General features: G+C 46.8%; 1 protein-coding gene across 2 annotated transcripts in view; it reads right to left on the minus strand.

Moving 5' to 3' along the window:
• Positions 1-23,370, minus strand: part of LOC132337988 (transmembrane protein 45B-like) — a 48,532-nt gene that overhangs the window by 9,728 nt on the left and 15,434 nt on the right. Inside the window, exon 1 of one of the 2 annotated variants that reach the window (XM_059867084.1) lies at positions 1,064-1,162. The exons of the other annotated variant lie outside the window; for it this stretch is intronic. The gene's annotated coding sequence lies outside the window, so the exon portion shown is untranslated. Of the gene's footprint in view, positions 1-1,063; positions 1,163-23,370 lie in introns of those variants that run through there. 2 annotated transcript variants of the gene reach the window in all.

Genomic DNA, 23,370 nt, shown 5'->3' on the forward strand with positions numbered 1-23,370 from the left:
TCTGGGCATTTTCCAAAGAGGAGATGAATACTGCCCCAGAATGTGACACAGGTTAAGCACAGTGTGTCTTCAACACCCCTCAAGGAAAACTATCCAAGACAAAGGATTAAAACCATTTCTGATGCACTATATACCCAAAATATCCATAAAACACATAACCCTAAGCCTGCTGAGTACCACAGTTTGTCCCTGGGTACCCCACAGCTGTGGTCCCCAACATCCCCCTCCACAAGCACCTGGAGCCTCGGCCGTCACACCCTGTTCTGCCAAGGTGAGGGGCTGGTAATTACTTAACGATAAGCTAGCAGGAAGAATGGAAGAAAGAAGGAATAAAACCTTTCCCTGCAGCACAGGTGGCCCTGCCCACAGCAAGGGAGATGGCATGAGATGAGCTTTAAGGTCCCTTCTAACCCAAACCATTCTGGAACTCTGCAAATCCAAACGGTGAGGTTTTAGGCACTAGAAGTGACTTTTCTAGGCATTGCTGTGGGTAGAGGAGTTTTCGGTAGGGAGGGAGTGGGGAGGGAATTTTTGGTTCAGTGCACGCAGCAGCAATTTCAGTTTGGTTGTGAGGCAGAGGGTTTGCATTTTGTTTGGCTGGGAGTGGAGCAGGGAGCCAGCAAGGGTTCCTTCCAGAGTAACGAGGGGATTTTGGGGCCCTGCTGGCTCCAGGCTGCCTCACTTTCACCTCTGCCTGCTTTGGGGCCCCACGTATCATGTTTATCTTTCAACTTCCTCCTTGGAAAAAGCTGCTGCAAGTTTGCTGGGCTGTCCCATTGCCTCCCAGCCCAGCAGGGACAGCAGCCAATCCCCTGTGAGCCCCTCCATGGGGACCTCAGAGCAAGGCAACTCCCTGGTGGGCTGAGAAAACTTAAATCTCTCCCAAATTTGCTTTCCTAAGGGAACCGGTGGTTCACCCACCCTGACCCCTCTCTTCCCTCCCCATGGAGTTTGGATGCCAAATTGAGGGGTCCATAAAGAGCAGGCACGGGCTCCCTTCCCATCCCATGGTGTGGGGTGACCGCCCCCCTCCCCATGCCAGCCGTTGCCAGCAGAGCCTTACCTATCCTGGTGATCCTGGTGCTGCACCTGCTCCCAGGTGATCTGTGCTCCTCCCCTGCCTGTGGCACCCGCCTCACCTGCCTCCTCCCTCTCTCCCAAACTCCAGCTGTCAGGGAAAGGTGACCCTGGACACAGAAATCCCTCACTCCTGGGCACACCAGGTGCTTTAATTTGCAGTTTTCTCCCACAAAAGTAATCCATAACTTGCTGAATTCTGGATGTCTCAAGGCCTTTCCTCTCCAGATCTTAATTTTCTCAGATTTTGTGCAATGATTAAATTTCCTTCAGTCAGAGCTCCCCATTACCCTCCTCATGCAGGGTGGGATACAGGGGAGCTGTGTGGGGCATTACCCCCCGAGTCCCAGGTGCACCCCTCATCCCCAAAACACTGCCTTAATTATTGACTGGATTAACTCCTTCAAAGCACTTCATTTTCCATTTTCCATGCTTACCAGGTTTGATGGATGCCCCTCCTAGGATACCCACTCCTAACCCATATTTCACTCCAAATGCAATTTTCTGACCAGGCCTCCAGTAAAGCTGAGTTTATCCTTAATAATACTTTCCACTTTCCTCTCCAGTCCTGCAAGTGCTTTACAAACGTTAAATAATTAACCCTCATGACACCCTTGGGAGAGAGAGAAGCGTTATTATGGCTATTTGTAAAGGAAGCTCTGACAGGGCCTTCTGTGCTCCAGCCCTGGGTTTTACTCACTTTTAGGGAGCAGTGCAGCTACTTACAGCTCTGAGAGCAGCTATACCTGCCACAGGGAATTTGTAGTAAGAAAGACAGGTTTTAATGTTTTAAATATATCCACCCCGTTTTATAAATGACTTGAGGTTTAGAAGGGCTGTCTGCCAACCCTGTCTTTTTCTTTTATTATTATATTACTATTTTGATTTCTTGACATAAAATCTATTCCCTCTCCTCATCCCACATGTTGTTTAAACAGATGAGTTCTTAAATAATAAATAATTATCAATTAATCCATCTTTCTCACCTCCTAGAGAGGTATGCTGCTGGAAGGGAGGAAGCATCCCACAATCATCCTCTCCTTTATCAGTGGTAGGGTTGTATACCCAAACCCTCTGTGTTTTTCAGGTGGGAGAATTCAAATTTTCTAGAGGCAAAAGCCAAGCTGCAGGTATTTCTTATCTCTTCATTAAACTGCTTCACAAATGTCCCAGGAGCCTGATGACATTTTGTGTCCCACAAACCCTGGAATAAATCAGAATTAACTGAGGGGTTTACACTCACCCTGCTCCAGGCACATAGAAGATTTACCAGAAATTTACCAGATTTACCCAGAAAACTACCCCCAAAACTGAGGCTGAAGAATGAATGGAAGGAAAACAACTGTGTGCGATGGAGGGCCTGGGAAAAATGAAGAATTATTTAGCCTGAGAGTTGGTAAAGTTCATTTAAAAAACCCCAAGAGATATCCAAAAATGCCAATGAGACCCAAAAAATGCCACGGAAAAGTCTTGGTCATGAGTGATGAAGTTGCTGTAGCTGTTACATAAGACTGAATTTAGCTAAAAATGAAACCTGCAGTTAAACGTGATTCTGAAATGGGAGCTTGTTCCCACCCAAAGCTCTGCTGAGTCATGTTGGTGTTTCTTGGCTACCAGGAAATTTCCACTTTCAAATATTTGCAGAACAAAATCATGGGGTGTGTAGGGAGGTAGATCTTACTCTAAGGAAACAAATAACCTCTCTGGGAGTATTTACTGTAGTAAAGACCCTCCCTGATCCGGGGTTACGCAGAACATCTCATTTCCAAGTTGTCCTGAACAGTCATTTCCTGAGAAGACACATCAAAACCTGATGTCATTTCCACCTTATATCCATAACTTCCTAGAGCTCAGACACTCTTAAAACCTTCACAGTTCCTTAGACAGCCTTGAAACCACATGTAAAGACTATAAATTCTTCGGACATGTGTCCAGTTCAGGCTCTCACTATCCACAGGCACTGGGCTACCACTGGAGGTGGGAATTCTGGCCAGCACAGCACATCCAGCCTAAAAGAACCAGTCCTGATCAGCAACTTTTCTCAATTTTGCCTTCCCATGAAATCAGTCCTGAAAAAAAAAATCATAATTCCTATTCTAGGAATTTTTGAGGCCTCAAAAAAGCTCTTCTGTGTCCTGCCCATCTCTAATTTTCCACCTCCTGATGTCTATTTTCTCCCTGCTTATCTCATGCAGAGCTGCAGCTCCTAAACATATCCGCAGGAGATCTGGCAGCAAAGAACACCCTGGCAGTCTCTTCACATCAACATGCAAAGCTAGGAATGACCAAGAAAACAGGAGTTTGCTTCTCTGGGAATCATCTCAATATGCTGTCTGGTTAGACAATACCTGCAGTCTCCATGGATGCAGCTTGGGATGCAGGCTGGCACATGTCGTGAGAGTGATGCTCAGAGATCTCAGAATTAACAGCTCAGAGAAATGGGGGAAATGATGGTGTGTCAGAACCAGGAAATTAGTTCCTGCATTTTCCTGTGTTGGCAGAGGGGACGGGTGAAAGAGTCATTTGCCACGTGGACACATATCTGGAGAGAGGAGCTGCATAGGCTGCCTGCAATTTTAAAAGGCAGGAAAATGGGAAAGCAAGCTGGCACACTGGCTAGACACAGATATTTGTCTGGTCCCTTGCTGGAACAGCGATGTGTTTTCCAACCAAAATGATGATCTCTTGTTTTCTTTTGCCTCCTCCTGCACCCACAAATCTTGCCTGTGTAATGCAGGCAAAAGGTTTTGTACTTAGATGCGCCATTTCTAAGTGAGCCACCTCCTGGTGGCACTTCCCCAAGCCTTCCTGGTACCCAGGAGATGATCCCTTAGAGCATCCTCTATCTCAGTGTTGTTTGTCACCTGAGTGCTCACCTATCGTGTGCAACCCAGATTTCCAGTGATGCTGAAGTACCTTGGAACAGGCGATGGGGCAGAGACCTGCAGCTGCTCACCTAAATCTTTTCCTCTCTGTGGGCCACTTCAATCCCCACATAGAGAAAGATGTGGAGTGTAAAGTGCCCTGGGAAGATGACAAGGGACCCACCAGACTCTGCCCAAAATGTGACCTAATTCTTGCAAATGCCCTGTTCTCATGCAAAAAGGTTGAGGAAGGAGTTTGCCAGATGGCAAAAGGAGGAGATGAATAAATCCAATATGGCACAACTGCAGTTGTGGAGATGTACAGCCAGAAGGAAAAGGGACAGCTTTGGGGCAGAATGGGGCAAGAAAAGGTGATGTAAGCAAAGACAACCCCCAGAAATGTCTCTGTTACAGCCCAATGAAAAGATCTGAGAGACCAGCTAGGTAAGAACAGGCAAGCATGAAATGAAAGCAGGGAGGGCTCATCCCTGATGTGATTCCAACTGCATCAGTCACAGCTGGATGCCAGAACTGAAGCATGCTTGGACATGGCAAAAGCATTAATAAGGGCCAGAAAAGGAAATTTGTGTAGCCAGATGAAAGAAGAGGTTGAGAAAGAGAAAGCAGAGCATGAGAAAACGGTGACAGGCAACAGGGAGGGAGGTTTAGGGAGAGGTGGTGAAGGTTAAAGATGAAAAACCACGGCACCGAAAATGAAGCACAAAGTGGCCAACCTGTGGGAAATTTCAGCAGGATAAAAAAATGACTCACAGCTGATGGGCAGTTAAAAAAAATAAATGGGAACACAAGGAAATGTGCCCTTAAACCACCTCACTCAGATGGAGAGTGACCCATTCAGGAGAGGTGCAGGGGAGCTGGGAAATCCTCAGGGCTGTGCCATCAACATTGTCCCTGGGAGCCAGACAAAATCAAATCTTCACGTCCTGGGAGGTTTGATTTGGGGATTTTTCCCCTCCATCCAGCTGCCATTCAGCAATGATGGAGCAAGGGCACATCTCGGTGGCAGAGGGAGGAATATCACCTCCCTAGCCAGGCTCGGCCATGCTACTCATAGCCAGATCACCTAATAAAGCAAGAGGAATTTGGGCAGAGGAATTAATTCATCTTCCACACCTGGAGCTGGAAGAAATGTCTCCGATTGACAGTGAGATTACTGGGGACATAAAGCTGTGAGGAGCCAAAAGGTTCAGATGTGGTGGGTAATTTCATCTGAAAAGAGAGAAAATCAGTTCATAATTTTGACATGTTAACACTCAGCCCTTTGCTTTTGAAATTAGAAGTGGGAAGTGTCATCCATATTGATATTTCATTGTTTATCATCTTTACAATCTTCCCCTCTCTTATCCTCCTCTCCAGCACTCCTGCTCCAACTATATTTGCCAAGTAAACATTTATCATTTCTGCTATGTTTCATTTAATTTTCAATCCTGAAAGTTGAATTACCATAAAAAATACCACGGAAAACTATACCTAGGGTCAGGGAAGAAAAGCAAGTTCAAAACCCAGCATTTATTGACCGGGTTTTTATTGCATTTATTGCTCATTATGTGAGCAACAGAAACACAACTCTGATAGGCTGCAAACTAGCATCTCCCCCACTCTCTGCAGAAGCAACTTTGGATGCCAAAGCAATCTAGCCTTCTCTGTAAATTCATCCCCAAAGAGGAGGATGCTTTGGGAAGCAGGTGCTGAAGTTTCTGGGAGCAGCCTTCATACCCGAGAGCTTGCACTGGGGATTTGTATTGTTAAACGGCTGAAGAGAGGTGGGAATTGGGGACTGGAAGGGTTCCTTGTGGATGGAGGGATGTAGGATGCCTCCCCCGCCTCGGGGACCAGCTACCGCACGGTGACCAGACATGTTCCGGATGTGCAGAACGGAATCCTGGGAATATTTGGGAACACTAGGTGGTGCTGAGGACTCACGGAAAGGATCCCGTTCTATCACAGTGGGATGCTCCGGGGTGCGACGGTAAAGGCCTGGGGAGGGAGGGGGCAGGGGCTGCAACCCCATTTGGGGGTTGGCTGGGAACCCAGGTGTGAGAAGCTCCTTGTGTCACTTCGTCACATTCCTTCCTCTCCAAAGGCACTTGGCCAGCAGCTGGAGGGCTGCCCTGGTTCCAGGAAGACCAGCTCTGTCCCAGTTCCTTCTCCCACTTTCCCGGGGTCATACCCGACATCACATCCCTGGTTTGCCATTGCGAAAACTGAGGCAAAAGGAGAGGCATTACCCAAGGCGATTCCTAACCCACCCGGCGGCATCTGTTTTCCAGAAAGGAGGTAGAATTACCTTTTGGGGAGCCCTGAAACAATTTAAAGGGTTCAAACCGTCCTTTAAAAAATAAGGATTGTGACAAAATGCCAGTTTTCACCAAGAATTACTTTGCTGCTGCAGATTTTATGTGCATAGATGAAAGTTTTCAAGCACCCGGTGAGAAACAAGGGGGCTGTTAATTAGGGTGAAACCCACTTAAGGCTGCCGCCTTCTCCCCCTTCACCTCCATTCCTCCTCCGCGGATTCCGGTTACGCCGCGGGTCCATAAACAGCGTCTGAAATAATTGTGCAGTTGTCACGGCCGGGCAGGGGAGGGGGGACTATTTTAAAACGCCAGGCTTAGCCCAAAGGGCCGAGGGGATTGTGGCACGGCCCAGCTGTCCCCGCCGAGCGCGGGCGGGGACTTCAAAGTGCCAGGCGGGATGTGTCAGCGCCAGCCTGTCCTGGCCACACGGCAGGGGAAAGAAGCCAGGCTGGCCCGGGACTGGCTAATGGTGTTTTGACATGTTTCAAGAGCAATTGCTGGGATTCGGGAGATGTGGGGAGCAGCTGGAAGAGACCTGGGGGTGATGGAGGGAGAAGGGGTAGGGGAGGCAAGTGGCCGGGGGGTGGGTAGGGGAATGCGGACGTGATGAGGTTGTACATTTCTCTTGACTTAGAAACTGGGGCGGGGAGGAAGCAAAGCAGGGAGTGCTGCAGTACCTGTGCCTTGGTGCTGCAAGTCCCAAATGGAGGAAACAGAGAAATACAGGCTTCAAACTGAAAGAGAGAAGGTTAGATTGCCTATTAGGAAGAAATTTTTCCCTGTGAGGGTGGTGAGGCCATGGCACAGGTTGCCCAGAGGAGCTGTGGCTACTCCATCCCTGGAAGTGTCCAAGGCCAGGTTGGACAGGGCTTGGAGCACCCTGGGTCCCTGGTGGAAAGATGCAGGTGTCCCTGCTGGTCAAAGGTTTCCCTGCCCAGGGAAGGCGGTTGGAACATGACCTCTAAGGTCCCTTCCAACCCAAACTATTCATTTTAGGATTCTATTCTAGAACCCAAAGGGAAGCACATCTCATCAAAATATTTCTTCTTGTCCTGTACTTCTGACAATAACACAGGTGACACCTCTGCTCACCAGGGCAGAGCTCAGAGTCTGGAAGAAGAGAGGAACACTAACAATTCACAATCCCTGGGGATAACCAAGCTTTGGCCATGCCATGGCCATCCAGGCAGAGCTTCCCCATAGCTCCAGGAGAAGAGATAAAACTTTGATGTTGCCTTTAATGGAAGAGCTGATGATTTAGAGTATTATCAGGGCCCAACCTGCTGTTCCCTCTGGTGAGTGAAGGGCTGGATGGCCGAGAAGACAAGGATTCTGTTGTCATCTTGGCCTCTTCTTGTTCTGCTGCTCTGCCTTCATGTGAGCAGGACTATCCTCCCAGGGTTAGCATGGTCACTGACAGCTCAATCACAGGACCAGAGAATGGTTTGGTTTGGAAGTGGCCTTAAAGATCATCTAATATCTAATTGCCTACCCCCTGCTCTGGACAGAGACACCTTCCACTAGACCAGGTTGCTCAAGGCCTTATCCAAACTTGGGCACTTCCAGGGATGGGGCGTCAGCCTGCTGAAAAGGGGAGGCTCAGCTGGGGCAACTCTTCCAGATCTATCACCCAGCTCCCTATTTTCCATGACTTCTCTGCAAGCCACTAAAGCCCATTGCCTGCATGCCTCCTACATTTATCTTTCCAGAGATTGTCAGCAGCATATCCATCCCAGTGACCTTCCTATTTACGATGGGGTACCACTGCCTTGGCCATAGTGGTGAATTTACCCTCCAAGTCAGCCACCCCAGGAGTTGAACAGCCTAATGTAGAACAGCTCTTCTTGTCCATGTGCTTCTTGTGCCTCCAAATACTCCATGTACAGGCAGATGTATGGGATGCCTTCAGCCTTGTACCCACCATGAATGGCTTCCCAAAGCCATCTCCTGTCCTTTCGTTAATAATCAACTATTTCAGTCTCATCTAAAGACCATTTTTTCTGTGTGTCCTCTACATCCAGAATTTCTTCATAGCTGTGATGGGCTGTCCTAACCATTTGGTTAAATAGGCAGAAGTTTGGCAAACTGAAATGGGGCTTTTCCTGTAGCCAGGACAAACCACTTAGGAACTTCATGACATCTCAGACAAGCTGAAGACTCAGATCCCCTGCAATGTGAACTCTGAGGATTCCCAGAGCCAGGCAAGAGCCCTCTTTCAGCAGTCGTGATTCATTTATAAGGTGGGTTTGAACACTTCTGACTTGGGGGACAGAGGCAGAGAGGGCAGACAAAGGTGGAGAAAAAATGATGTTAATTATCAGTCCATTTGTATGACGTGAAGCTGCCCCGGTCCATCATCTCATGCCCGCGAGCTGAGGTTTGCCAGGTTTTAGGCTTTCATTCCAGGATCCCAGCGGGATCCTCGTTTCTCAGCATCGCCGTAGGGACGGCAGCTGCCTCCGATCTCTCCTGTAAGAAGGGACTGCCGGCGCTCCAGAAACCATTTGGGCAGCATTTGTCACAACAGTCTCTGCTAATCTTCTCTCTTTCATTTGTAATTATTTTCTCACTGCGGCTCTCCGACGCCGGAGCCTCCCTTGCAGCCCGGCCCGGCAGGCCGGGAGCAGCGCCGGCCGCTCTCGGGGATGGCAGGGCGAGATGAAAAGGGACGCGGGGGCGGGAACCGAGACGCTTCTGCGAGCGGGACGGGGCGCTTCAAACCGGCTGGGGCTCCTCCGGACGCGATTGAAGTGGGCCGAGGGCTGGAGCCGGCAGCTTTGAGGCAGCCTGGGCCAGCACGACCAAGAATAATTGAACAAATAGTTCATCTGGTGACCCAACAGCTGTAGGTAACAGGCAATTTCCAGAGGATTAGTGGGGAGCTGTGAAAGGGAGGTCCCACGGGAAGCTTAAAACCCTCATCTTGAATTTAACCAGCCAAGAACACATGTTGGAGCCTTTGACTTACTTTTTACACAAATTTCTTCCCTCATCCCACCTCCTTTTTATCCAAACTATTCCACAAACCAGGACATTTAAGTTGTTGAAGAACAAGCCAAGAAAAATGGGGTCCATGGCAACAAGATGAATTATCAAGTGGTAGTTGATTCCTAAATGGGGTTTTCCTATTTTATTTTGATCTAATCCTGGCAGTAGCATTATAATTTTTGCCCAGAATTTCCACTTACAGTGTTCATAGCAGCCACCAGCAAAGTGAGATGATTTGTCAGACAAAGCTGAGCCCTGATGTGAAGCTGGGTTGTGCTTTACCTCGCCGCTACTTCACATTGAAGACTTCTCTTTCTCTGCCGTGGCACAAACACCCAAAACAAACACTCTATACCCAGCTGTTGCTTCCCCCAGGGTAAGTCTGAGCAGGTTTAATCCCTAACCCCTCTGCTTTTGATTGCATGTGAATAGATGCAGTGAGAGATGAAGATAAGGCACGCTGGGAATTGAGAGTGGGTTGCAGCTCAGCTATGGAAACTGCTTCTATGTCCTGTCCCACGGAATGCTCCAACCTCAACCTGAAGGATCATGTCTGGGAGAAATCATTCCAACTGTACCTCACATTACCTTCTCCAAAGGCAGAGGCTTCATTGGCTCTGAACCAGACCCTCCTAAATCTCTCTGAAAGACCTCTGTTTTGGACTTGGACCAAGATTATGGATTTTTCAGGCACAGTTTGCAAGGTCAGAAGCCTTCAGTAGCCAGGTTTCACACTGCTCAGAGGTCAAGTGACAGAGGTGTTGCTGTACAATTGGGGATTGTCCAGGGAAAGCCTCCAGCACACACTGTGCCCACTCTCAATCCAACTGCAGACCACCTCAAAACATCTGAATACACTACAAACCCATCTCAATCCACCAGCAGACACCCAGAGGAGTGAAGCCCACAGAGCATCACCAAGGATGAGCTCACCATAGCCAGACAGACCCAGGATGTGCTGCTGGCTTAACCTCTCTCTCTCTCCATCCACCGCCCCCCGCTTTGCTGCAGTCAAGACAACCAGTTTTGATTAAAGAGCTAATTTTTGAACAGCAGTGAGATGAAGCCCCATTTACCAGCCAGAGGCAGATTCTTGCCGCCCACATGGCACAGCACACACTCCAAATCCAACGCCAAAATCATATACATGCATTCACCCCAAAGGCAACCCAAATCTGAGGTTCTCCCCATTTCCTCCCTTTGTCTAAACCCCACCATATTTAACAGTGAGGATATGATGGTGTCAATAGATCACAGCAGGTTCCCTCCAAGCCCTCATCTGCAGGAGACAAGAGGACAGAACTGTGAGAAGTGCTCACTGGCAACCCCTCATCCTTTCCCACCGCTCCAGACTCATTTGGATGAAGACATGGGGGTAGAGTTAATGACCTAAGCACTATTTTTAGAAAAGTAGTCTTCTGTTGGGTATGTACTTGGCAATCCTCAGAGCTGCATCACCAGCAAGGAAACCTTTGGGGATTGGCTTTGCCTAACTCCAGTTGCTCAGCAAGAAAATAAACTTTCAAGCCCGTGCCTTGCTAGTACAAAACTATTTTTTACCGCCTTTTCGCCAGAGCATTATTCAAGCTAGTTTTTAAGTCATAGGCAGTGAGAGCTCCCTGTAAAATTACATCAATTTCTATTTTTTTTTATTGTAGAGGGAAAAATTGTAACAAATTCTGGAGGAGAGATTTTCTTGGGGTTATTAAACCTAGAGTTCTGCAGGCAGATTTCAGTTTAGGAAGGCTGTAAAACACTGACTGCTCAAAACTGCACAGTTTACCAGAAAAGGGAAAAAAGGGATTGTTTGTGCCATATTTCTCAAAGATGCACAGCCTAAAATTGTCCCTTTTCTTGGTGCTCAGTGAATCTGCAGTTTCTGCTGGGTCTCAGCATCTAAGTCAAAGGGGTGAGTGTGGAGGGGCTAAAGATCCTCAGAGCCTTGAATGTCACCCAGCACTAAACCCATTCTTGTCAACTTCTATGTTTGGTGAATGGGGGTGATTTCTAGAGAAAGCCAAGTTCAAGGCAGTTCTAGCAGACTTCATTACATAAACCATAGTTCAAGTGGAAAAAGAGGGTAAAACCCTCCACTTTTAAATTATGGGCTGACAATAGCTTAATGATAAGTCTCATTTGTTACTTTTTTTTTTCCAAGTACCATTCAATCATTCCATTCACCGCAGAGACCTTAAATTGAATCTCAGCCCTAGAAAATGCATTACTTACTGCTGAATTGATGTCACTGCCAAAGAATTTTCTCTCGGCTTAAGCTGTCTGCAGCAACACGCCAGTGGCATGTTCAAGATCTTTCCCTATTTGTGGAGTGAAATTCCTTGTGTTGGTTCCTCACTTTTCCCCTTTCCCCACTTTTTTTGAATTCCTTTGGGAGGGTGGGATGTGCCACAAGTGCTGGGGGGCTGAAGGAAGCAGTGGTTCCCTGCAGATTTCTGTGGCTGATACAAATGAGAAAGGTTTATGGAATGGTTTGGGTTGGAAGCGACCATGGGCAGGAACACCTTCCACTATCCCAGGCTGCTCCAAGCCCCATCCAACCAAGGCCCCGGCCCTGGATACTCCCAGAGATCCAGGGGCAGCCACAGCTCCTCTGGGCACCCTGTCTCAGGGCCTCACCGCCCTCACAGGGAAGGATTTCTTGCTCATATTCAACATAAACTTATGCTCTTTTGTTTGAAGCCATTCCCTTTTATCCTGTCAATCCAGGCCCTTGTCAAAAGATCTTGCAGACTGAAATAATTTGAAGGTTTCACTTTAAAGCACCTTAGCTTTGCTTGAGCTTCAGTAGAAATGAAACATTCTCATTAGTTCATAAGCTCAAATCTTAATTTCTCTGTTTCTCACTATGGATTTTTCCTATCTCCCATTCTGGTACCCAAACCCCAGCAGTGTCCCCTCTTACCTTCCCCCTTTGTCTTCTGCCAAAAGACAGCCAGGGCTCTACTCACTACTACTTTTTCCTTGGCCCTTGAGACTCATTATCCACTTTTCTTCTTGACAGTGCTTTCAAATCAGGACTTTTCCACATGTCCACCCCAGTTATTCCTTTCTGTGGCTGTAATAGCTTTCCTTTTTCCCCCTTTTGCACCAAGTGAGCAAAGAACTGCTTTTCACCATTTGAAAGCAGAACTGTTTTAATATTTTGAGCATCGGCTTTATCCAACCACCAGTTTGAAAAAAAAAAAGTATTAAAAAAATTCTGCAGGTGTTCATCTGGAACTTTATGCTACCAAAATTGGCAGAAAGGAAAAATTGCCAAAACCCCACAATTTTTCTCCAGGGAATGAGGGAAGTACATGAACCCAGTGTGGGGACCAGAACCTTTCTGATTAATAATGTTAATTAACTTCAATAAAAGGAGAAAAGGAGGTCAAGAAACTTTTGGCCCAAGTTATATCCCACAAAACCACTGAATTACCTTTATAGGTACTTCCAGTTTACTGAGATACGGAAAACACAAATTCCAGCCAAGCACAAACAGGGAAAGGAGCAGACTCAGGTTCCCCTTCCAGCCCCAGAGGTCTCCTCCATCACATATCTGGGGAGTTTTCACTCTGGAAAGGGAGAAAACTACCTGCCTACCAGTTTTTTTTCAGCTCTTGCAGGAAAGGCAGCCTGTAGCTGACTCACATTTTAGTAGCTGCCACAGAGGGGTTTCACCTGGAGGTACTTGGAAACACCAAGGCCATTGACCATGTTCATCTCCCATCCCCTCGAAACCATGCTGCCCTGCCTCAGAGAAAGCCCTAGAAATCAGCTAAAACAGCTGATATTCTGGGATTATTTCATATTTTCAGCCGAGTAGGAGACAGGGGGTTCAGTCACAATATTCTCTAGTATTTCTATAACATCCTTCTCACTCATCCCAGCTTGACTTTTTAAAGGACCCATCAAATCTGCCTTGCCTTGGATAATTTTTCCAACCTCCGAAGTCACAAAGCCTGGGACAGCATGGAGATATCCCCACAGGTACCACGGGAGAAGCTCTGAAGAGCAATTATGCAAAACCCAGACAGGTTTCAAATCCTAGGAAGTTAGTCAGATTTACCATCACAGCCGTGTGTGAGCACCTGCTATCTGTCCCTCAATAAATATTTGAAGTATCTCGTTGAATATAGGAAATGTGCTGAACCATTTCTATAGTGCCCTGAGCTCTTTTTTTATGTGTTCATTTCCTGAAGCCAGATCAATAAAAATGCAAGTAAGGGGGTCTCAACCTACTTTTGGTATCACAGCTCAAAGCCAGGGCTTTGCAAACCCTTTCTTTTCATCTCCAAGGAGGACAAATGCAGCAAGCAAGCATTTTTGCCAAGCCTTTTACTCTCTTCTTATTTCGCAACCCCTCTGTCTCTCTCCTATCATCCTCTCTCCCTGCACGTACAATTGCTGGTGTCTTCCCAAACAGATGCACACCTGCAGGAAAAGTTGGCACCTCCTCTTTCCAAGCTGTCATAAAGTCAAATAGTTTATGAGTCTATTGATGACAGATAAATTAATTGCAGAAAGTATGAATGACTTAATATTTTGTGTGCTAATATATTTTTTTTTCCTTCTCTTAAATCCACATCATGTATATCTCAGGCTATTTGGGTCGTGTTCAGATTCCCATGTCTCACCAACTACTTAAGGTGGCAGAAGATACCCTGTGGCTTTTGAGCTCCTGGATTTGATATTTTAAGATGCAACACAACTTTTTTGGAAAGGTTCTTAATGAACTTTGCTCAGTCCAGACTAAGGACGAAAGGAGCAGGGACTTTTGGGGAAGTTTTTTCCTAGGTGTGAAAGCAGTCCCAAATCTCACAGTTCTCACCAGGTACCTGCTACCCTGCTTAACCTCAGGACCTGGGCTCTCTTTGTAGCCAGCAGATGGACAGGAGCTAATTCAAACTGCCCTGATCATCTTTGACATCAGCAGTTTTTTTTTTGGTGGCTACCAGGTTTTGGTTTACTCCCATCCCTGGGCAAGTTCTTGTGGACTCAGACGGAACCCAAATCATGGATGTGGATTATCTGGATAAAATGGTGTAAGCCCAGGTTGGATCTGGCCACAGCTGCCCTGTCATTCCTGCATGTATTGATGACTAACCCATTAGTACCCAGATAGAGATCTCTAGTCAATATATTAGATCATTGCCTGGTATTGATCCAACAAGTCTCAATTATCTGCTTAGATTTAAACGAATTTCAGTGTGTGGATTGAGGACAATCATCTGTGTGTTTTGTGCAACAGAGTACTGATGAGCAGTCAGAAAAACTGTCATCTGAAGAATGAGTAAGATGGTGTTGCTCAGCTGAGAAAAGGGAGGCTGGAGGGCGAGAGCTAACTAAAGCCATGCAAAAATATTTAAGTGAGGTAGTGAAATAATCTCTATTGACTCTCAATAAGTTGAGTAAGAAATAAAGTGAAAATGGAACAAAGGGGTTCAGACTGAACTTCGAGAAACTTTTAAGTTTAATGAAAAAAACTGAAGAGATTTAGAAATATGGAATTTGAAGAATTTATGGCTTTTAAGGATAGGATTGACAAAAGAGTCAAACACAGGGCAGATACATTAGATGGTGTTTCAAGGCTGCTCTCCATCTCTGCTTCATAAATTTGCTATAAATCGTTTGGCCACAGCACTGTCAATATTGGGACTGAGGTGGATATTTATAAGTAGACATGTTCTTAAGTGGTCTGCAGATCTTGCACTGCTAAAGTCAATGGCAGATATTATAAGAGCAGCCCTCCTCTTTCCTTTGATCTGTCTTAAAAATAGGAAATCACAGCAGGAATGTTGCTGAGAAATAAGAACTAGGATGGTTATGTTGCCTCTGACTCCAAATCTTCACTGGACTTTAGAATAAGTTCTGAAACTGAACATCCAGTGACGTATTTGGTCTGTGAATGTGATTCCTTACTCGAGCTGAATGATGCCACCCTGCCACTAGGGACAGAAGTTATGAACAGCCAGAAATGAGACTGTTGCTCCTACACACCAGCACAAGATTGTTGACTCTGCAGTGCTACCCAAAGCAAACTCTGAGATCACTGCCAACTCTATTTCTGGTGGATTTCCCCTGAATTCTGCCACTGATTCCCATAGTCCTTGTCAAACCACTTCACTTCTCCCACTTTCCAGACTGGAGGTGCATTATAAAGCTCAACACAAGTCCTGGTTCAGGCAGCATTTTATCAACACCATTTAGGCTGAAAGGAATCTCATTCCTCTGCATTTGCAACAGATTTTGCTCAGTGTGGTAACGCACCATGGGTGAATCCTACAGTTTTGTTGCAATAACTGTTAGTCGGGTCTGGGCTTTTCCAAGGGAATAATTACTTAAATGGAGCAAGTTCCTCCCCACTTGCTATTTAGCCTTTGGGATATCAACAGAAAACAAGCCCCAAGTGGCAGAGGCCAAAGCATGAGCCTAGAAAGCACAGCAAGGTATCTACCCCGCTTCCAGAAAGGATAATTTGTTCTGGTAGAAATGTACTGATCTTAGGGATCTTTGGGCTTAGGCTGGGGGAGTCTGGACTGAAATAAGTGACCCTGCCTCTAGAGCCATTCCACCTTAAAGAAAAATAAATAAATAAAAGCTTTCAAATCAGTTGAGAACAAAGCAAATTGAAGAGAATCTGGAGGACTGTGCTGTAGAAGACAGCCTTGCTATTAAAAGTGACGTCTGAAAATTGCTGGAAAAGTGCTGGAGTGTATTTTGGCGGGGGGTGAGGGGGGGAATTAATCTATGACCTAATGTTTCTGGAACCCATCCACCAACCTGGGTGCCCTGTGGCTGTTTAAATTTTTTATCTGCCTTTCCAACAGGCATTTCAATGTGGATTGTTTTGTTTGTGCAAGGCAGAGAGAGCAAGGCTGTGCCCTGTCGAGGGCCCTCTCTGCTCTCTGGCTCGGATGGCTTTTGTTCAGGTGAAGAGCACATAACACATCTCCACCCACTTCGTTATCAACTGTCCCAACCTGAAGACCTCATTAGGATGGAGACACAAAGAAGGACAATAATTAAATCGAGATGTAATTAGAAAGAGGCACTGTAAATTTACTGCTAATACTCTGCTACTACTGTAAAACAGCAATAAAATATGAAAAAAATCCAAAGGCAAAGTATGAGTAATGAGAGAATGCAGTTATTTCTGCAAGCATATATAATTTCTGCTATGTTTTAACACATAAATATATCTGGGATGATGCTATGAATTCTGCATCTGGGTGAAGTTTCCTAGATATGTTTTCCCATGAAGAATGATGCTGTGATCTCAGCTCCCAATGAAGACAGCAAATGCTGCTGTCTTCATGCTATATGACATGCAGGATCATGATCTGAGTCCCTTGAGGACAAAAAACTGAAGCAGGATGTAAGTGGTAAAGACAAAGTAATTCAGTAATCAAGAGTTCATGTAGCACAAGGTACTTCTGTCAGTTTCCAGAAAAATGTTCTCTTCAAATGTGTTACTATAGATTAATTCAAAGCTTTTGGCTTAATGTAGGAATTAATATTTTTTCTTGCTGGTCTGAGCCAAACAAGAAGCTGGTCTTGATGCCAATCACATTTGCTTCTTGTGGAATATAGGTAAAACCTTATAAAATGTCATGGTTTGACCCTGGCGTAATGCCAGTGCCCCCATGAAAATACATTCTCTCTGGTGTCTACTGTGAGATGTGACCAGAAATAGAGCAAAGCAGGCTCCAACTTAGGAATAAAGGGGAAAAAAACTTTATTAAGCTACAACTATATTTAAAAAAAGAAACACACACAGAACTCAGAATGAAAACCTTCCAAAAACATTCCTCCTCCTCCCACCAAATTTCCAATTCATCACAGTAGGACAAAACCTTGGATTCTCAATTCAGGTACCACCCGTCCGACCACTAACTCACTATCAGTCCATCACCACCCTTCAGATAATCAACTCTCAGTTCATCAAGAAGAAAGGAGTTCCTCCTGTACCATAGGCTTCCCCAGGAAACACAGTTAAGACCTCGTGTGTTTCCATGTCACATGTGGCACCGCCCGGAGAACATTTTGCCATTGTGACATCTTCCTTCCATGCCCAGTGCTCTCACCACTGTGCATGGACCACAGCTGCTTCTGGGGTTTTCCTTTTAAGGGTGCTTTGTCCATTTCTGAAAAAAGCACAGTCTCTCACTTTTGGGACACCTGTCCCCCGCAGATTTCACCCCCTGGGGCCAAGGGGTCTCAAGAACAGAGATCTTCTTCTCCTCCACCGAAGATCAAGGGCACCACCACCCTCCTCACCTGTCGTCTCTGTTCACGCACTCCTTCACATCACATTACTGCACTTTCTTGGCTCTGAGCCATTGCCTCCCCCTAAATGCAGTCTCTGTGTCACAGGAAAAATGGTTCTGTCCATGGCTATACAAGAAAAGTCCAGCCAAAGGCCACTCCATCATCTCCTCCCATCTAGGATTCTTCTCAACTTCTCTCAGACATCTTTCACTTTCACGTACTTTCATCATATTTGCCCATTTCTGGCTATTCCATATCTATCTCTCTCCTCATTCAGCTCCAGGAGGATCAGCATTTGTAAGATTTCCATCATTCAAGAAAAGGGTTAAAATATCAGGCTCTGCCTGTCCAGACCTCCCACACTGGCCCTGCCGGGCACCTTCTCGCAGCACCCCTTCTCCTTCCTAGCCAGCTGTGCTGCCTGCACATGATACCGAATTTCAAGGTGGCACAAGCTCTCTCTCTCTCTCTGTCTCTGGGGGGCTGCCTGATGTCTCTCAGGATTCCTCCACCCTTCCATGCTGCCGGGGCCTCCACCTCCCTTCTCTGTCCAAGGCTCCAGCCTACCTCACCGGGCTTCATGGCTTCCCCTCCCCCGCCCAGCCTGCAGCTGGGCAGGGCAGGTCTGACCTCTTTCACGGAATCCAAGAGAGCTTCCCCCTGGGAGTTCTCAGCTTTATACCCCTCTGTGTTTTCAGAGGCATATCCATGTCCTCAGTGGCCATGCCAGGTGCCAATATTCAAATCTGAGCACTTATTGGTTTAACCACAGCATCTCAAAAACTCACTTCCTCTCAAACCAGGACATTGTTACCCTTGTGAAGTCATGGCTCAGGCCTGTTACTTCGGCTAAGTAGAAAAGGACTGTGGGAAAAGAGACTCAGCTGAATTGGAGGTAAAAAAACAAGTTATATAAGCATTACTTGCTCACATTGTGGTTTATGGTTGCTGGTTGAATTTCATTTGTTATACTTAAATTGAATATAACTGATAATGGGCTAACTGCTTAAAAAGGCCTAGTTTCTGCAATAAAGCAGCTCTTCTTTGCACCGGCCTGGGGACTCTGCATCACTCAGCTTTGTACAACTGCTGGCTGTAGAACCAATGTGCTCATATTAACCACTTCCTGCTCTCTGGATTGCCAAGTAATCTGTGATTTGGGGAGGTCGATGTACTTAGGGAAAAATAATTTGGGCACTTTTGAGCTAAAAACTTTTAGCTTGTCTGACTTGTGCTGACCAAGAAATACCTAGAAATACCACCAAGAAAACTGGTGACCCAAGCAACTCCAGCATTTATAACCTTCTGACCCAAACCTGGTTTTCTGTCATCTGAGTGCCCTGTTTGTAGGAGGAGAATGGCCCACTCCGGGTGCCCAGTGATGTTACTGCTCTTGCCCTCTTTAATCTGTAAAAGGGCATCCATCTCCCTGACATTCCTGCTGCAAGATGAGGGCTGTACTGGAATTCGTCCTGTGAGACAGAGGCTCCCCCCTACTCTGCTGCCCTTATGACACCCCACCTGCAGAGCTGCCTCCAGCTCTGGGGTCCTAGCATGGAAAGGACTTTGACCTGTGGGAGTGAGTCCAGAAAGGCCACGGAGATGCTCCAAGGGCTGGAGTTCCTCTGCTCTGGAGTCAGGCTGGGAGAGCTGGAGATGTTCACCTGGAGAAGAAAAGGTGTCAGGGAGATCATAGAGCCTTTTCCAGTGCCTGAAGGGGATCCAAGAGAGCTGGAGAGGGACTTGGGACATGGACCTGGAGTGCCAGGGCAAGGGGGGATGGCTTCTCAGTGCCAGAGGGCAGAGATAGATGGGATATTGGGAAGGAATTCTTCCTTGTGAGGAAGGTGAGGCCCTGGCACAGGCTGCCCAGGGAAGCTGTGGCTGCCTCTGGATCCCTGGAAATGTCCTAGGCCAGGTTGGATGGGGCTTGGAGCAACCTGGGGGAGTGAAAGGTGTCCCTGACCATGGCAGGGTTAGAATGTGATGAGCTTTAAGGTCCCTTCCAATCCAAAATGGTTTGTGTTTCTGCCACCATATCTGTGCTCTGAACCAGCCTCAACCCCACCTGTAACTTGCCTGCCCTCCCTGTCTTGCTCTTTCAGCTCAGACCTCAGCTGTGCCATGTGCCATGTTAGCCCACATTTTCCATTTGATTTTACAGCCCATGGGGCTGTTTGCACAATACTGTCTGGTAGTGATGTGAGCAGATTACAAATCAAAGGGAAGGAATTTGCTCCAGAAAACTCAATGGCAGTGGTGGCTCCCACCAAAACCTTCATCAAATGTAATTAAACAAAGCTTCCTATTAGGAAAATGCTTGTACTTGTTAGCTCCCCTAGGCTGATCTGGCTCTTGTTTCCCCATAAATTAACTCTTTCTGGCTCAATCCATGCACAAGCAACCACTGAATCCCCCTGGCAAAGCACAGCGAGCTGCTTTCCTCATCTCAGGCACCACAGCAAGCTCAGCCCTCCAGTCTCCCACAAGAAATGGGAGTGTCAGCACCAGCTAATGCAAGACCACAGGAGCCTGAAATAGCACCTTTCATCCCATTTTTAAATTCCATGACACTGGTTAAACAACAATAGAGATGGCTGTTTCAGTGACCACTTAAAGACACAGGAGATGGAGATAGCTATGACATGGGAGACACTGGACCCCAAGACTGTCTGCAGCTGATGGAAAGCAGCCAGGACATGAACTATTAGGTGCAAATGTCATATTTTCCAGCTTTCCAGCACTTAGTTTCTCCCTGAAGTTCCACAGTTTTCCCTGTTAAATGGGGGCAGTAGCTCATTGTTACAGCAAGTTGTCCTTCTCCTCCTTCCCAGGACCTGAGTCCAGGGGATGCTCCAGGGGAAAGCAAAGGCTTCAAGCAAAGCATTGCTATTGGGAGAGGGGCAGGGATGATTTATGAATGCCACCTGGTGAAGGGGATGCTCAGCATCTGCCCATGGCCAAAAGAAAAAGTAAGAGAAAACACATCTCAAAGTCACCTTGCAGCAAACACCTGAGGGCTGTCAGAGACAGCACTGAGAGACCTTAAATGCTTCCCATTTCCCTCACCAACCTGCAAAATTTGGGTTAAAAAAGTTTGAAAGTTGAAGGATACAGAAATCAAAGGGATGATGGTGTTTACAAAGGAAGAACTGGGAGCAGAGATGCTTTGGGGAGCAGACTGGGACCAAAGCAGCCCTGAAGCATTGAAAAACTGTTGACAGGCAGTGAGAACAAGTCCTTTTTCCTCCCAAAATACATTTTTTCTCTAAAAAATTAAATGAAATGTGCTTATTGATAAGTAAAAGCCACCTTCCTGCCAGAGCTCCTTGCTGCTGCTGGGTCTGGCACAAGTTGCTGTGGTGCAGGATTGGGGCTAAGAGTGGGAGAATTTGGCAGCAATGGGCTCCAAATGTGAAGCCCAAATAGGCCCCAGGTTCAAGCAAGGGCTTGTGAGGGGGATTTGTTGAGTGACATGAGCACACTGACCCTGATAATCCGTAGGAGGGGGTCAGGGCCTGCGCTCCCACAGAGCCCACGTATCCTCCCTGGTTGTTTCCCAGTGAAGGAAAGGAGGCAACGGGTCAGGTCATGGGTGCACGACCAGCCAAGAGAGCAGAAGCTAGCCCTTAATTCATTACAGGCTTGTCTGGGATCTCTTAATCATTTCACCTTATCCACCTCTGAATTTCTGTTACTTTTTGTAAACTGGTGGTGCAAAAGAATTTTCTATCTCAGAACCATTTTACCTTTCTGTGTGGTCTGGAGCAAACCATGTAACCTCTCTGTGACTCTGTTTACCAGCTGCCACAGCAGTGAGCACAGCATTTACCTCATCACGGGTTGAGACGCTTAATTATTCCCAGATGGATGGGTGCTGCAGAAGTGCAAAGTGTTACGATGACTAAATCTTCCTGGAGGTGCCCTGAACATCTCTGATTAGTTTGTTTATCCCCCAGATTCTGCACCATGGGCATGACAAAGATCACAAGGAGCATGTTTAAGCAGGGGCACTGCTGCCATGCCAGATACCTACAGGTCAGAGGGAAACAGATGATGGAAAACCAATTAATTTTTTACAGCAAGAAAAACAGCTACAGGATTGGGAAACATTAATTATTTATTGAACTGCTCCCTTTGCAGAAAAAAAAAAAAAGAGTTTATACATACCTATATCTCTCTACATATAAAATAATCACTCATTGAGCATAACAAAGTAATAATTTAGTAATCTGAGCTCCTGTTTTGATGCTGTTCTTTTTTCAGAGGTCAATTAAAACAATAAGAACAAAAGCCTCAGGAAGAAAAAACTAGCACAATAATGGCAGGGGCTTGAGTTATGGAATAGTTAGCCCACAGTGCTTGGTTCTAGTCTCCCTGGTATGAAGTGCTGAACTTCTGTGTGTGTGTAAGTCAGTTCCTGGTAGCTGTGGATCTGCCACAAGATGCAGGTGAGATCCAAGTATCGGAGATGGAGAAGAGCCATGGCAACTTAGCAGGTCAGCTGCAAGGTGGACACTGGCCAAGAGCACCTCACTGTCCCAGAGATGGGATGAAAACACTGGATTGAATAGATTTGCTGCAGCCACATTCCTGCTGGTAATCCTAGAATCCCAGAGTGGTTTGGGTTGGAAGGGACCTCAAAGATTTTCTTGTTTCAACTCACTGTCATGGTCAGGGACACCTTTCACTCCCCCAGGTTGCTCCAAGCCCCATCCAACCTGGCCTAGGACATTTCCAGGGATCCAGAGGCAGCCACAGCTTCCCTGGGCAGCCTGTGCCAGGGCCTCACCTTCCTCACAAGGAAGAACTCCTTCCCAATATCCCATCTATCTCTGCCCTCTGGCACTGAGAAGCCATCCCCCCTTGCCCTGACACTCGAGGTCCTTGTCCCAAGTCCCTCTCCAGCTCTCTTGGATCCCCTTCAGGCACTGGAAAAGGCTCTATGATCTCCCTGACACCTTCTTCTTCAGACTGAACCTTGATACTTCAACACTGCTAAAGCTTAATCACCTCTGATTTCCTGCCTGGATGTACCTTGAGTTGCCACTGGTGCCTTCTACAGAACCTCTGCTGAGCACCTCGTGCTGTGGTTCACAGGTTGCTGAAAGAAGCTCTGGCTGCCCCATCCCTAGAAGTGTCCAAAGTCAGATTGGACAGGGATTGGAACCACCTGGGATAATGGAAGGTGTTCCTGCCCAAGTGAGGGGGTGAAACAAGATGGGCTTTGAGGTCCCTTCCAACCCAAATCATTCTGTGGTTCTGAGACCTGCCCACATATCCGGGATAGGATTAGCTGTGGGAGACAAATCCCCTGGGGATCCTGTTGATGTCCTTGTGTACTATGTCTAGGTGCAATCCACAAAAGGCAAACTCTGAGGGACATGAGAAGCAGCATATGCTTTAATCCAGGTCCAAACTGGAGTTTGCCACGTGCACACATGCCTGGGGAGAAGGGCACCTCCAAGCATTTCCCAGGAATGGTCCTGTCCAGAGGAGAGCGATCAGCACAGCCAAGCCAGTGGCTGGGCACAAGACTGAGGTGAACAGCAATCCCCTGCAGACCCCCAGCAAGCCCACCCAAGCACCATTCATCTCAGAGGAGCCCTTACGCATTAGGACTCAGGCTATGTGGCAATAACCCTTTTATCCAGGTGCCTGGGGGATTTGGAGCCTCTTCCCCAGTGGAGATCTTCTCTGAGCTTTCAAAAGCTTCACTAAGGTCATCTCTTGGTCCAGCCAGTGAGTCAACAGGTGGGACTTTGATCCCTTCCCATGGGACAAGAGTATGTCAACTGGGTTCCACAGCCAGGGCTGATCTCATTATAGATAAATAATTTATTTACAGAAAAAAC

This window comes from Haemorhous mexicanus, chromosome 24, assembly GCF_027477595.1.
Source record: "Haemorhous mexicanus isolate bHaeMex1 chromosome 24, bHaeMex1.pri, whole genome shotgun sequence".
NCBI classification, from domain to species: Eukaryota; Metazoa; Chordata; class Aves; order Passeriformes; family Fringillidae; genus Haemorhous; species Haemorhous mexicanus.